The 13,535-nt window shown below is 41.6% G+C and overlaps 2 protein-coding genes and 1 pseudogene across 2 annotated transcripts in view; 2 read left to right on the top strand and 1 right to left on the bottom strand.

The window, feature by feature from the left end:
* Positions 1-12,000, bottom strand: LOC123971457 (annotated as a pseudogene).
* LOC123971410 (cytoplasmic FMR1-interacting protein 1 homolog) overlaps positions 1-13,535 on the top strand; it is a 1,205,200-nt gene that overhangs the window by 783,419 nt on the left and 408,246 nt on the right. The gene's annotated exons all lie outside the window — the stretch shown is intronic.
* Positions 11,447-13,535, top strand: part of LOC123971409 (desmocollin-1-like) — a 20,807-nt gene continuing 18,718 nt past the window's right edge. Inside the window, exon 1 of the mRNA XM_046050209.1 lies at positions 11,447-11,579. The gene's annotated coding sequence lies outside the window, so the exon portion shown is untranslated. The remainder of the gene's footprint in view (positions 11,580-13,535) is intronic.

Here is a 13,535-nt window from a genome sequence, read left to right on the forward strand (position 1 = left end):
GGAAGTTTAATTAAGTTTATCATAGGGTGATGAGATTACAGCCCAAGTAAATCTGTCACCTGAGGACTGCCTGCTAGAGCTGCTCTGCCATACATCGATATGGCCTGACCAACCAAGGATAATGAGTCTTCTTTCGAGCTGGAGCAAAAGTAGTAGAGGTCTCACATTTTCAGCAGAGCTATAAAAGAAGATAAATACTTAGTGTTTATCGACCAGACTGACAGGGAGATAGAGAGGTTAAAGCAAAATGAAATAGAGGAACTCACCGGATGGATGGGGATCATAGCTTAATATTGAGTAGTTGTGATATCGCCGCTGACAATCATGACTGAGATGCAGTTCCTGCATTTGGGAGAATAAGTGCAGGGTGAGAAAGAGCAGAGCAATGATGAAGGTTATGTTATCAACTGCTGACAATTTCCCTCTGGCTTGGTTCTCTTCTTTTAATATGTGACTGGAATTATGTGCAATTTGTTCATCTGCTAACTTCAGAACTCAAATTAATGAGACACTGATTTCAGAAGGGTGCTGAAAAAGAAAAGTGAATGTTTTGTTGAGGACAGACACAAAGGGCTAAAACCAGAGAAACATCATCCATTTCCTTCACACAGGTGCGCAACATTGCTCTGGGCCAAACCCACACCGGTTTCAGATGCCAAAACATACTTCACAAGTGGCTCCTGCCTGTTTGCAACAAAATAATACAAATATGAAGAAGCGGAGACAAATATTAAAGAGCAGAGAAAATGATTAAATGAGGAGAAAAGTAATTGAAATTAATGTCCTTCCTAACAAGAGCCCCGGAGGCAGGCCTGGAGAGCCTCTCTGATCATAAATCCAAGGTGTCAGTTCTCTTCAAAGACCTTTTTTAGCATTCTGCACAGAGGGTAAAGGATGTGGGATGAATGATGGAATATCATTTTTTCCACATAAACGGAAAATATTTTAACATGATCTAAAAATAGTTTCTGATTTGTTGAGGTCATTTTTAAAAAGAAAAGACTCTACAGCTGCAGCGGGAGCTTCTTTAAATTCATAAGATACCAGAGGAACAATGGTAAGCAGAATCTCCCTGTGCCAGACAATAATGCAGTGACAGTGACTTTTATTTTTAGATATGCAAATACTAGCTTCTGACCTTGAATTAGCCACTGTCATTGAAATTAGATGCCACTGAGCTGCAGGCTACAGTGCAACAGCCCATAACAAAGCTTTCTTCACCAAGCTAATGAAAGCCTCTTACATCACAGCCCTCTCCGCATCCTGAGAAACCCCTTCCAGGCTTCCTGTCGAAAGGTACCAAGCTGTCTCCACTGATGCAGCTGCATGACGAATCCGAGACACATTCAGAAACTGCTGGAATGCAGCCATCTGTAGATGATACAGAAAATACATCAGCTCATTGATCGTAGATCAGTGATAAAACAAAATTTTGACACGGTGTGGGACTCAAACCTCATTCCTCCACAGGCGGTCTGTGTTTTTCCCACTGAGATGATGAATTCCCAAGCTGAACATGCCATGATCATTCCCATTAAGAGCTGCTTGTATTTCACTGCATTTTTGTGGTCCTTCAGTATAATCCCAAGGTACCAGCCCGGACCATTCAAGGCATTAATTGAGCCCTAAAGCAAGGAAACAGACACTAGTAGAGTGAAGGCACATACTGTAAACACTCAGATTGATTACTAGGAGTACACACATACCAGTGCTGCAGCTTTCTCCAGCAGCTCAAAACCTTGGGTGTAATTTCTTCTCTCCCTGGCCCTGAAGAATCAACATCAATCAGTGAATCAATAGCTGTCAAAACACAGACATACACACAAGCATGCACAAAATATCCAGTATTCAATTTAATCATAAAATAGGTTGAGTCTTTATAATCTTACTGAACCTTTATTAGTAGGATGGAGTATTCGTACAACACTGATACATCCTTCATCTGCATAGCACTTCCTTCAAACCATTTCATTTCACCGCACTGGTGTGCGTTGTGTTGTTCCCTGGTGTTTCTAAAGATACTACTTTTTTATTGGCCTGTTCTGAACACTGACTATGTGTACTGATCATCAACAGAGGAATAAAAGCAGGATTTATCTCAAACATACATACATAACATACTCCTCTCTCTGCTTGGACTTTCAGATACTGAAATACATTGCTGGTCTTGAGTGTCTAAATCCTCTTGATTTCTTAGGTAGATGTGTTCAAGTGTGTATTGCTTCAGGATAGACAAATGGAAACATGATTAAAGTAAATTATTAGTACTCCTGAAGTTATCGAAGAGGGAAGTAAAGCTCTCCGAGCTTGACATCACATTTTTCAACTGACCTCCGCCCACTTCAAACCTGTCAGAAGAGCAATGACAAATCAGCACAGATATTGCTCGACTAAAAGATAAAAAACTATTCTAACTTTGGCAGAACATTTAGTGATTGTGTAGGACCCTATCACTTATAATAAGAAGCGGATTGAGAAAATAGGTTTTCAGGGCTTCTTAAGATTGGATCCAGAGGGATTATTGTACTGCAATATACTCAGAACGTTTCCAAGTTGGTCAATGTGCGGCAGCCAGAGTTTTCACTAATAAACTTCACCACAGTATTCTCAGTCCATTGGCCGCCTATTTCAGGGAGTAGCAGACAGTAAAGTCTTTCTGTTTTTATTCATTTGATGCAGCTAATTTAAATATTCAAAGAATAAACAGGAAATCAGTCGGAAGTAGAGTTCTCATAGTGGGCTCCTTATCTTTGGAGTGCTCTTTTTCCATTCATCATGACAGCTAACTCATTCACATTTTTAAATTAGGATTTAAGACCCACCTATTCTCCCTGGCAGGACCAACAAACACACTATTAATCACATCATGGAGACAGTCCCTTTTGTATCACTGCTGTCATGTGTTTGTATACATGTGTACAGTATGTTTTTGTGCTTGTGTGTATTTGTTCATGTGGATCTCTATGTGTTTGAATGACTTATGGGTTCTCTGTTATATCTATTTATACTCTACATACTGTGCATTTGAATATATATTTAGAACATCTGATAAACAGTTCCAATAAATGTTTTGATGAATTGATTGTTAGGTTATTCTTATGTTTCTTGTTTTCTTTACTTCTTTTAAAGGAATAGTTTGACATTTTGGGAAACTCACTTTCTTGCCAAGAAGACTGACTTGGCCTAGCACTCTTACAACTTTCCATTCAACATGAAGCTGGAGCCAGCAGCAGGTTAGCTTAACTTAGCATAAAGGCTGAAAAGGGAAATGCTACTTGACCGGCTCTGTCTGAAAGTAACAAAATCCTTCTGCCAGCGCCTTTAAAACTCACTAATTAACATGCTAAATCTCGTCTGCTTAATCCGTACAAAATCGAATATGTAAAAATTACAATTTGTTGTTTATTTGACAGACTATTTCATGACCGCGTGCAAAGCGTGAATGTCTGTACAAAACTGAACGGCATTCAATGAAAGCCTCTAGCATGGCTCAATGTAATAATTACATTTCCAGTGATTTCAGTTATGTAAACATACGTGGAACTATTAGTGTAGCTCTATTCCCCAGGGTTGGAATAGTAGCTGTAAGCCATGTCCACGTTATTTGGAAACCCATCAGTTTTTTGTGCGTGCTTGTAACCTGCATGCATCAGGGCAAAATGGTTATCACCTGCTGCGCCAATCAAACTATACACAAGACCCTGAAACACACAAGAGTCAATATTATCAGTCATTGTTACACAAGTGGCATTACGTGTGATAATGTAGCAATTAAGGAAGGCATTGACTCTACTGTTGTTGACTGACTGAGTGTTCCAGGCCGGAGATGTGGATAGTGGCCAATAAGAAAGACGCTTTGTGAATGAGGATACTTGCAGTAGAGTCATTGATTTGGATGTGGTTTTATTTTGTGCCTGATCCACGGTGAACATTGCACCAACTGCCGACTCAAACAAAGTACACCTTACGTCCTTGATGCCAATAGATCCTACAGAAAATGATACAGAAACATCAAAAACTGTGAATAATGATGTGAGTTATCCACGACTTGTAGTCAAACAGTGCAGCATTCTAAGACACCTATTCTGATTTCCTCCTCTTTTGTTTGCTTTTCCCTCTTTAACCTGACCCCACAATCTTATGAAGTGAGGTGTACAGACACCTGGAATAAAACATAAATGGCAACAGGAATCTTCCAATATTTAATAGGTGTGCAGATTTGATACCCTGTATATGACATCTATATAAGGTAAATCCCTGTAGAATGGTAGCAACACTGCTTTAATGGACTTAATATGAATTGTTTGGGGGTAATTGGGGTAAAGATTTTTTTTTTTACCTGTGACATGGATGACATCATATTTCAACACAAAAAAATGTACCTCTACAATTCCAAAACAATTGTATTTGATAGGCACAAAACACCCATGGATGCCTGCCATGTACTTGCCTCCTCCAATCAGCAAGTATCCATCAGTGTCATTATAAAGGATACTGTCCTGAAATGTACAAGGTATTCAATAACAGTCAAACTCTCATGATCATTGTGCATGTATCAGTCATCCCTGCTGTATTGCAGCAACTGGACTTGGTGATTTGTAAGAGCAACAGTTGTATTTAGTCTATTTCCCATTATTTAAATTAGAACTGGCATAAAGAATGTTTTTAACAACACTTGCTCATATACATGTCTGTGGGTTACATCATCCCGTGTTGCATCCAGCTGCACCTGAAAGTCAGACATGATAATGCACAAGCTCACGACACACACAAAAAAACAACTCAGCTGTGAACGACTCCATATTGTACAAGTACACAAGTACACACTGCAATCGCCTGGAGTTTCCCATCTGGAAAGGAACCATCTTTCAAGATCTTACAGCTGTTCCAAAAAGAAATCAAACTGCAAAGCAAGGGCACCATACAAATGTCAGAAGAGAAAGGATGACTAGAGGATGTTGCCCCAAGCTGCATTTCTATTCCTTGGTGTAGAAACACAAGGCTCACTACCGTTGAGTCCTGTATGTAACAGTCCATTCCAACCCATTTCCACAGGGGCAACACTACACTGGCTTGGGAAGCTTCATCTTCTCCAGTTGTCACACGTGCCTGAATTATGACGTCCCCTACACAGCAGATATGACAGTCATATATTTCAACACATAAGAGCCAAAGCTCTTTATTAATACATAACACAATCTGTTCCACAGTCTCACAAAACACACATCATCACTCACAATCATCTCATGATACCTCAGTCTAATCCCCTAAACTGGTATCGGGTGTCCCACAGGCTGCTGTGACCCACCTTCGTCTGTAAGCTGCATCAGAACGGAGTCATATAAATTGTTCCTATTGACAAGATGGATGATCCCACAGAGCTTCTTGTGACACAATTTCAGTAGGTAGATCCCCACAGAAAAGGGGACGCTGGAAGCCAAGCACAGAAACATGATATGACAAATAATTTCTTCAGCCACCGAAGCGTGAGGTTGACTTTAAAATGCAGTGCTATCCGCTAAAAATGACTGACCTCGCTGTCTGTCGCTGACCGTAAATAAGAAGCTTATATGCTCTGGTGAAGAGGCTCCGTGGAGCTTGTAAAGTCATTTGTAATGACAGTGAAGTAAAACTAAAAGTGGAGTGTGTTATAACAGCTGCCAGCACTGAAAGGGAAACAGTCACTGACCTGTGGCCCATCAATCTGCTGATATCAACACAAACCAAAGGCATTATATGCTGTACATATGAGGCAGTACGCGGTGGTTTGTCAAGATTATTTGGCTTTATTGTACACCTGCTATTCTTAAGGGTTTGATACAATATTTGGAGACCCTGCTGGAGATTTATTTTCATGTTGTGTAGTTAAACTTCATACAGAATAAGTTCAAGCTAAAATGAACTAAATGAGAAGTCAGTGTGTGAAGTTTAAGTCCAACCTGGGCTGCAACACAACATGAAGACAGTCTCTCTTCAGGGCTCTGTTGATAAAAGGCTGGAACCAGCGGACCAGTCCATAGCGCTCACCAGTACTTATGCATTTGCGAACAGCATGTGATTGCATACATAAACAACATTAAAAGTTTAGATAATAAAGATGGGAGGTGAACAATATAAAAAACTGTGATTAAGGTTCTGGCCTGAATTGTGTGGGCAATGATAAATTCTGTTTCTCATCTTCTGACACATCAACCGAGCTGACCATGAAGGACACTCAGTGGGAGGTTGACCTGGACGCTCAGAGAGTGGCTTTATCTGCAGCACTTTATAAACCCTCAATGCGGAACCATGGTATGTCCCTGGCTCACTGCCATCATTAAGACAACAGCACAAACTGTCACATTATGGACGTCCAAAACGTGCCTGTTGAAAAAGTCCTGTTGATGTAAAATGGATGGAGGCAATCTGAGCAGCACCTGCCGGATAGACTCGGGCTGTGCTGCAGAGCCATTTCCTCCTGAAAAACGCTTAATCTGTCTTCCTTAATGTGGACACCACCACCTCCACTGCAAGCTGACATGGCCTGGAGCGTTGATACTGCCCATGGACTGAGACATCTAGCACTTTGTCAGGGGCTGAGTCAAACCTTATGAAATTGTCACGCAGGCTCTCACCAGTCCAGGATGAGGCGGTTGAAATGGCTTGTAACACACAGTGTCCCTGGGTGAAGTGAAAGATATGTAAATAATATCCAATGTGAAAAACAGGTTAGCATGCAGTTTTTTACACTCAAACAAAATAGGCAGTATCTCAAATTCTGAGGGTTCGGTATGCTAAATGCTCCACTATGTTCAGCAACTGGTCTCTAACTGTATCTATCTGGTGTTTAGTGCTGATAACATAGTGAACAATGGGTTTTTAGAGCTTTTTCTGAACAATGAGCTGAAACTCTCTATGAAGCTTTGTAAAGCCAAGGGGAGCTGCGGATACAGGTGATGATTCTCTGTCTTTTAATAGACTGTTATTATAAAAATATCAATTACAGCCACTTTAAACATTCAACAATTAGCGTTATAATAGGAGCAATGAAGACATATCCAAAAATAGTTTAAGACATTCATTATGAGTTTTTTTAAGCTCAATATGAATTAAACATAAAGACGTGTAAAATAATGTTGACAACTAGCAGCAAACTTTCCAAACAGGCAGTTGTGTGAGCATACACCCTGTGTGATACAGGATTGCTTGATATTCTGGTGTTGCAAGTTGCATTAGCTTCAGTTAGGGCTTGGCTACATTGTGACATTGTGGCTACAAAATTATGTTTGAATCATTTTATTCCTGCTTATATTAGAGAACTTTTCATGAGAGGGATTCATCAAAGCTCAGAGTCTAACTTAATTTGATGTGCTCCAGCCAAGGCCTTGCCATCACCCTGAGCTCTCTTTGGCCTACGCCCACACAAGACTTTGAAGAAATCTGATCTGAAAAACAACCTGATATCGCAGCCAAAACTAATTACCCATGGGCTACTGACTGTTGATGCTTCAAAGTCAAGGGAATGAGGCACTGGAAAATGTTGCTGATGGGTTGTTTTAGATGACCATGCGTAGAGAAACGCGGTCTTGTTGTCCTTATAAAGCGTGACTGCTGCTAAAATAGACAATCTACAACTCTAGATGGCATACACACTTTTGTCAGACAACTAATATTTTTCACTGGATTTGATTAGAGACGGGGGAAAAGGTCATCATCTTCAATGGCTTTACAGGATCTGTGCAATTTCCAGGACATATTTCTGGAAAGTATAACCGCTGAATGTTATTCAGTGCATATTGGAAAGAAGACTGGCTGTAACTATGTGAGTGGTTTGTCCTTCAGCAATAGCAAAAGTCTGTTAAATTTTTATGTTCCAGTAGCGGAATACCTGGGTGAAAGTCCAATACAGTTTGGGCAAATCAACACCATCCAGAGCTCCAGCACCGTCTCATCTCAGGACTCCATCTTACCGTCCCTATCCATGCCCACAAGCTATCCTCTGGCCTCCTCTCAGTCTGTCCCTCTGCCTTTTCCCATGTCTCATGGCACCACCACCCTGGCTTTCATGTTTCAGGGCGGCGTGCTGGCTGCAGCAGACACTCGTTCCAGTTGCTCTGGGCTGGTGGCGTGCCCTGCCTCCCAGAAGATCTTGCCCATTCACAGTCACTTGGTGGGTACTACTTCAGGTACTTCCGCTGACTGTGCTCTTTGGAAACGGATTCTGGCTCGTGAACTGCGGCTCTACCAACTCCGCCACGGCCGACGGTTGTCGACAAGCGGAGCTGCCAAATTGCTTTCCCATATGCTTCACCCGTTTAAGGGAACTGAGCTGTGTGTGGCAGCCACATTGTGTGGGTGGGATGGAGGAGAGGTAGATGAATGCCACGACCACGGAGGCGATAAGTTTGATCTAAGTGGACGACGAGAAACAACAAAGAGTCAAATAACTGATCTTGGAAAATCTGTAGAGTCCTCTCTAGCCAAGAGTCAGAATTCTTCTTCAACAATTGGTGCTACACAGCAGTGCTTTGCCAGAAAGAAAGGGAGTTTCTCTGGACCCAGTCTGTACTATGTGTGCAGTGATGGTACTCGCCTGCAGGGAACGCTCTTTTCCGTGGGCTCGGGATCCCCTTACGCCTACTCAATTTTGGACCAAGGGGTTCAGTGGGGACTGACAGTGGACGAGGCAACATCAATAGCCAGAGAGGCTGTATACAGAGCCACACACAGGGATGCATACTCAGGAAACTGTGTAGACGTCTATCACATCTCCTCAAAAGGATGGACTCGGAGGAGCAGAGAGGATTTGAAAGAGGAATATTACAGAGAAAAGGAAAGACAAGAGAGAAGAGAAAGACAGGACGTGGCTCTGTCTGAGTAAAGACATGAAACAAACAAAAATGGCATGAGAAAAGAAAGGCAAACATCGGGGAGTATTTTGGAGAGACGCGATGGCATCTTTGCAGCAGATACTAAATTAATGAATAGAACAGTCACTTGCATCCTCCAGGCTATTTCTCAAGTGATTTGGGCATGCATATAGTTCTCTCTAATAAACAGCTGATGTTTTATTTGTGCTGATGATAAAATGTATGTAGTATGTAGTAACTGCAGGCTGGCGATAAAATGTTTGTTTCAAGTATGTGAGATAATTACAGCATACTCCTGCATGTGTTTGGATCACATTAACACAGAGAAGCAGAAAAAGGAAATCTAAATGTCTGGAGTCTAGAGGTCATAATATATTGCCATGTATAAGGGAACTAATGTAGCTGTAGTAATAAACAGTAAGGAGTTGAAAACTGATTTGTGCATGCTGTCAGAATTTGTCTAATATTTTTGACACTTCAATAAATTCATGATTAAACAAAATTTTGCTGAACTTGCCTATTCTGTTTGAGTAGCCTGGTAGTAAATTAAGCAAACTAGTAATTATTCAAGTGACAATGGCTGCAAAGGCTATTACGGCAAAAGGCTTTTCACCCACATCCTCACTGCCTTTTCAGACTTCTCTTGTGGAGGCTGCCAAAGTATGGTGGTGAAAGTCTTCATGTGTGAAGCAATTTACCATATGGGAGGGTGCGATACATGAATTTTGCTAACAGATATCAAAATGTTGAAGCTGTGCTTAATGTTGTGGCTCTGCATGCTGATACTACGAGCTTATCTTTACAAAGTGCCATATATGGTTTTAAAGGTAAATGTATGCAAAAGTATATGTATGTATATGTGTAATCCACAATAGGAAATAAACTACAGGCAGGGTTGTGCAATGATGCTCAGCACATCTCCAGTGCAACATTACAGAGTTGAGTATCTAACCCACACGAGTACCACTGTATGACTGACTGCAGCAGTGAGAGGGAGCAGAAAGAGGGGGAAGCCTCCCTTCCTCCCCTAACTCATCCATAATTCTCATCTTCGGATGTTCATTAATGACTGATGGATGATTATTGAGCGAGTGAAAAACAAAAAACATGTGGAAACCAATTTGGTGGTTCAGATTTGAAAGCTTGCAGACTTGTGAGTACAGAACAAGTTATGAAAGCAGGCAAGGACAGAATCGGGATTGTAATCAAAGTCATTGAGCAATAGGGCTTCCTTTGCTTGCCTTCTTCAATGTTTTATGTTCATTTTGTTCGGCAGCTTCTACTCCTCACATGCAAACTCCGGCTGAGAGCGGAGCGAAATTTGATTGATTTGACCAAGAAGTGAAATGTCACAGACAAGTTACAACACTACATCTTTGTTTTACTTGTCTGACAGAACTTTAAAAACATACAACCCAAACAGCCAGAAATTTGCCAAAATTAGTATGACTGCCCCCGCTCACAGTCAGAAATCAGAACATGTTTTGCACTTAAAGTAAATGTGTCCCTGTGGGCTCTCACATCCTGACTAGCAGATTGATTGCGGCTTGGCTTTGTTTTGTGCTTGCGCAGTAGTTTTGGCATTAATAAACCTCCGTACCCAGCTGGGTAGAAGGGATCTGAGGAGTGACCTTAGGGTTACTGCTTTCTATTCATATCAGTGAACACTTGTCTCACCACCACTTGTTTAAAGGCTCTCGTGTTTCTTAGTCAGAAGACAGAAATCAAGAATGATCAAGACACATCGATGTGCAAAGCAATTCTGCACTCTGTAGATGAATGATCACTTTATACAGTATTGAGATGCTCAAAGCATGTGATTCTGCCGCTGTGCTGAAAGTACAGTTTTCATCAAAAGATCAGATTCTGTTTTGTTTGTTTGTTTTTTTTTCAAGTTAAAATATCCAAAACATTTGGGGGACAAACAAACATATTGTATTCCAGGAGGTACGGGATAAAATATGTCACAATGTAAAAATATCACAATACCTAATCTTTTACCCAGATTTCCAAGTAGATAAATTGGTCTTAACATTTAGATCTTTCGCACCCAAAGGACTTTATAAATATAGACAAAACACATTGTGCACAATCCATTTAGCTCAGTGGAGAAAAAATCCTATCAAAGTAGGAAGAGGGGAGGGGTGACTCCAGTCATACATTGTAGATATGTGTTTAGCAAGTGGGTGAACACTAATGGTGGTGAAATTTGTTCATGCATCCTTGAATAGCAATTTTATGGTCCAGCTTCTTTGTGGAACAACTGGGAAAATGCTAACTTATTGAAGATGATTATGCAGACAGGCCATAAAATGTTACAGGGCTTTCAACATAAATGTGGTTGAGAAAATGATGATAATAAAGGTGATAATTAGAAACCAAAGCAATGTTTTTTGGTTTAAGCAGAACAAACTGAGACAACCTAAAATAGCAATTTGTCAGTATGGGTACACACTGTGTCTGTGTGACAACGTAGTGGTGGTCACTATATGTATCCTCAAAAATAGCAGGCTTTTAGGGAGACCACCGTCTTTCTGAGATAGTTCAAACTAATGGAGAGGGAGAGAGACACCAAGGAAGGGAGGGAGGGATAGGCACAGAAAGAGAGAGAGAGGGAGAAGTGGACAGACCTCACGGTGAGCTCAGATGAACCTCGGCATCCTTTCCCACGTTGGATCATTTCAGCTCCGTTAAGGCAGAGAACCAGCAGAGCAGAGCTGCAAACACACGGTAAGCTCTATTCTTCTCCACTAAAGGACTTTGTTTATCTTCACGATTCACTAGTTTATTTAAGTGACGCCTCGTAGCCTACTCCTACACAGACGTGACAAGTTTCCTCTCCACGGCTCTCCACTTTATCGTTCAGTTTTTCTATTTTGGGGGCTTAGCCTCGGTGCTGGCGCGGCTTCCAACTGTTTCACTGTCAGTTTGGAGCTGTTCGCGTATCAAGCAGGAGCAAACCTTTCGCCTTCTCCTGCCACGAGCAGATGTTACCACGAGCGGGCTGTTTAGGTGAAATAATACTCGGCTGGGAGAAGGACTGGGAAAAGCAACCCATGTTTTGAGTAACTGAACTGAGCGCCAAACATTGACAGATGGTACGGATAATGCTGTGCTTCCCTTCTAATTTTCTGGCGAGGTACCGTTTGTGTATGTGAGCGCGCGCTCGGTTGGTGCGCGCCGTACTCACCTGCCGCGTGCACTCACACGCGAGTACGCCGGTTTGGGGGTCGCTGGACCGTGGTTAGTAGCCGACAGCCATATTTTGGGACGCTGCATTCATTATAATAGTTAGCCCAAGTGTGTAAATCACATTAACATGCATCAAGTAGGTCATTTTTCTGGCCTCCTCTAACAAGACAAGGTCACGCTCCGGGCTGTTTAGGGTATCTCTGCTAGATATGCTAATAAGCAGTCCAGATGTGTGTGTGTGTGTGTGTGTGTGTGTGTGTGTGTGTGTGTGTGTGTGTGCGTGCGCGTGCGTGCGTGAACGCTGGTTTGTGTGTGACAGAGACAAAAAAGGAGCTGCAAAGAGGCATCATGTGCTTTGAGAAATATAATGTCCGTCTGTCTGTTTACAACGCGATGTAATGTCAAAGAAGACATTATTATCTCTCACACATATACACACACAGATACAGACAGAGCACATTGTAACCACACGCATTTTAAAATGACAAATAAGTACATGACTGAACACTTGCACAGTTGTTATGCTGTGGTATCAGTTAAGGTTGAGATGTGTCAAGCCTTGAATATAATGAGGTGACAGATGTGCTGAGTACAGTGGGCCTCTCCACAACAGCCTGATTTGGATAGACTTAAGAGATTTCCATTTGTGCAAGGAGCAGGAGAGAGGCGGTGAGAATGGATGAGAGCTCTGAAAGCATTAAGACGAATGGCAGAAGAGAAGAGAAAGCCAGAGATGCTCAAATGGAACAGAATCTGTCCACGTCTCAGTCGTTTAAGCCAGCCAGGCTGCCCCCCTCAATGTGCTTCTACCACCATCACCCCCACCCCCCTCACCCATTCCCTCTCTGCCTCCATCTCCCATTTTTCCCTATGTAAAAGGTCTGCCATGCACAGGCTATTTTTAATAAAAATGAAGTAGCCCTGTTGCAGTGAAGCGACTCTTAGCAGAGTGAAGTGAGACTGAAACAGCGATTTGCAATTTAGAGCTATGTCACCACTCATCATTCCATTCTGAGCCGGCAACAGCAAATCGTCCTCACGCTTTCATCCTCTATCCCTGCCTTACGTTTCACACATATCTCATGCACACTCATACTGTAAAGACTTCAAACAACAGTGAGTGACATGTACTGCTGGCAATGTGGTTCTGGAGAAAATCTAGCAGAGAGAAATGTAAGCCGTGAGCCCAGTCTATGCTAATACACAATGGCTGAGGGAGACAAAAGTGTTTTGGAAGAACCTCTTCTTGTATTTTGCTCGATTTAAGATGATGGTAAGCAGATGCAGATGGTGAACATGAGGCATTACAAACAGTATGGAAGACTTGGTATAATTGGTGTGCAAATAGAAAAAGAAAATCAAGGATGAATTTCCTTTTAAGAAGAAATGAATAGAAGAAAGTAGTAATTACTATTATACTATATGATCAAATGCTCAAATTAAAAAGCCTACTTTTTAGAAAGTAGGTCAGTATCTGGAGTGAAAAAGAACATT

Source organism: Micropterus dolomieu, linkage group LG05 (assembly GCF_021292245.1).
Source record: "Micropterus dolomieu isolate WLL.071019.BEF.003 ecotype Adirondacks linkage group LG05, ASM2129224v1, whole genome shotgun sequence".
NCBI classification, from domain to species: Eukaryota; Metazoa; Chordata; class Actinopteri; order Centrarchiformes; family Centrarchidae; genus Micropterus; species Micropterus dolomieu.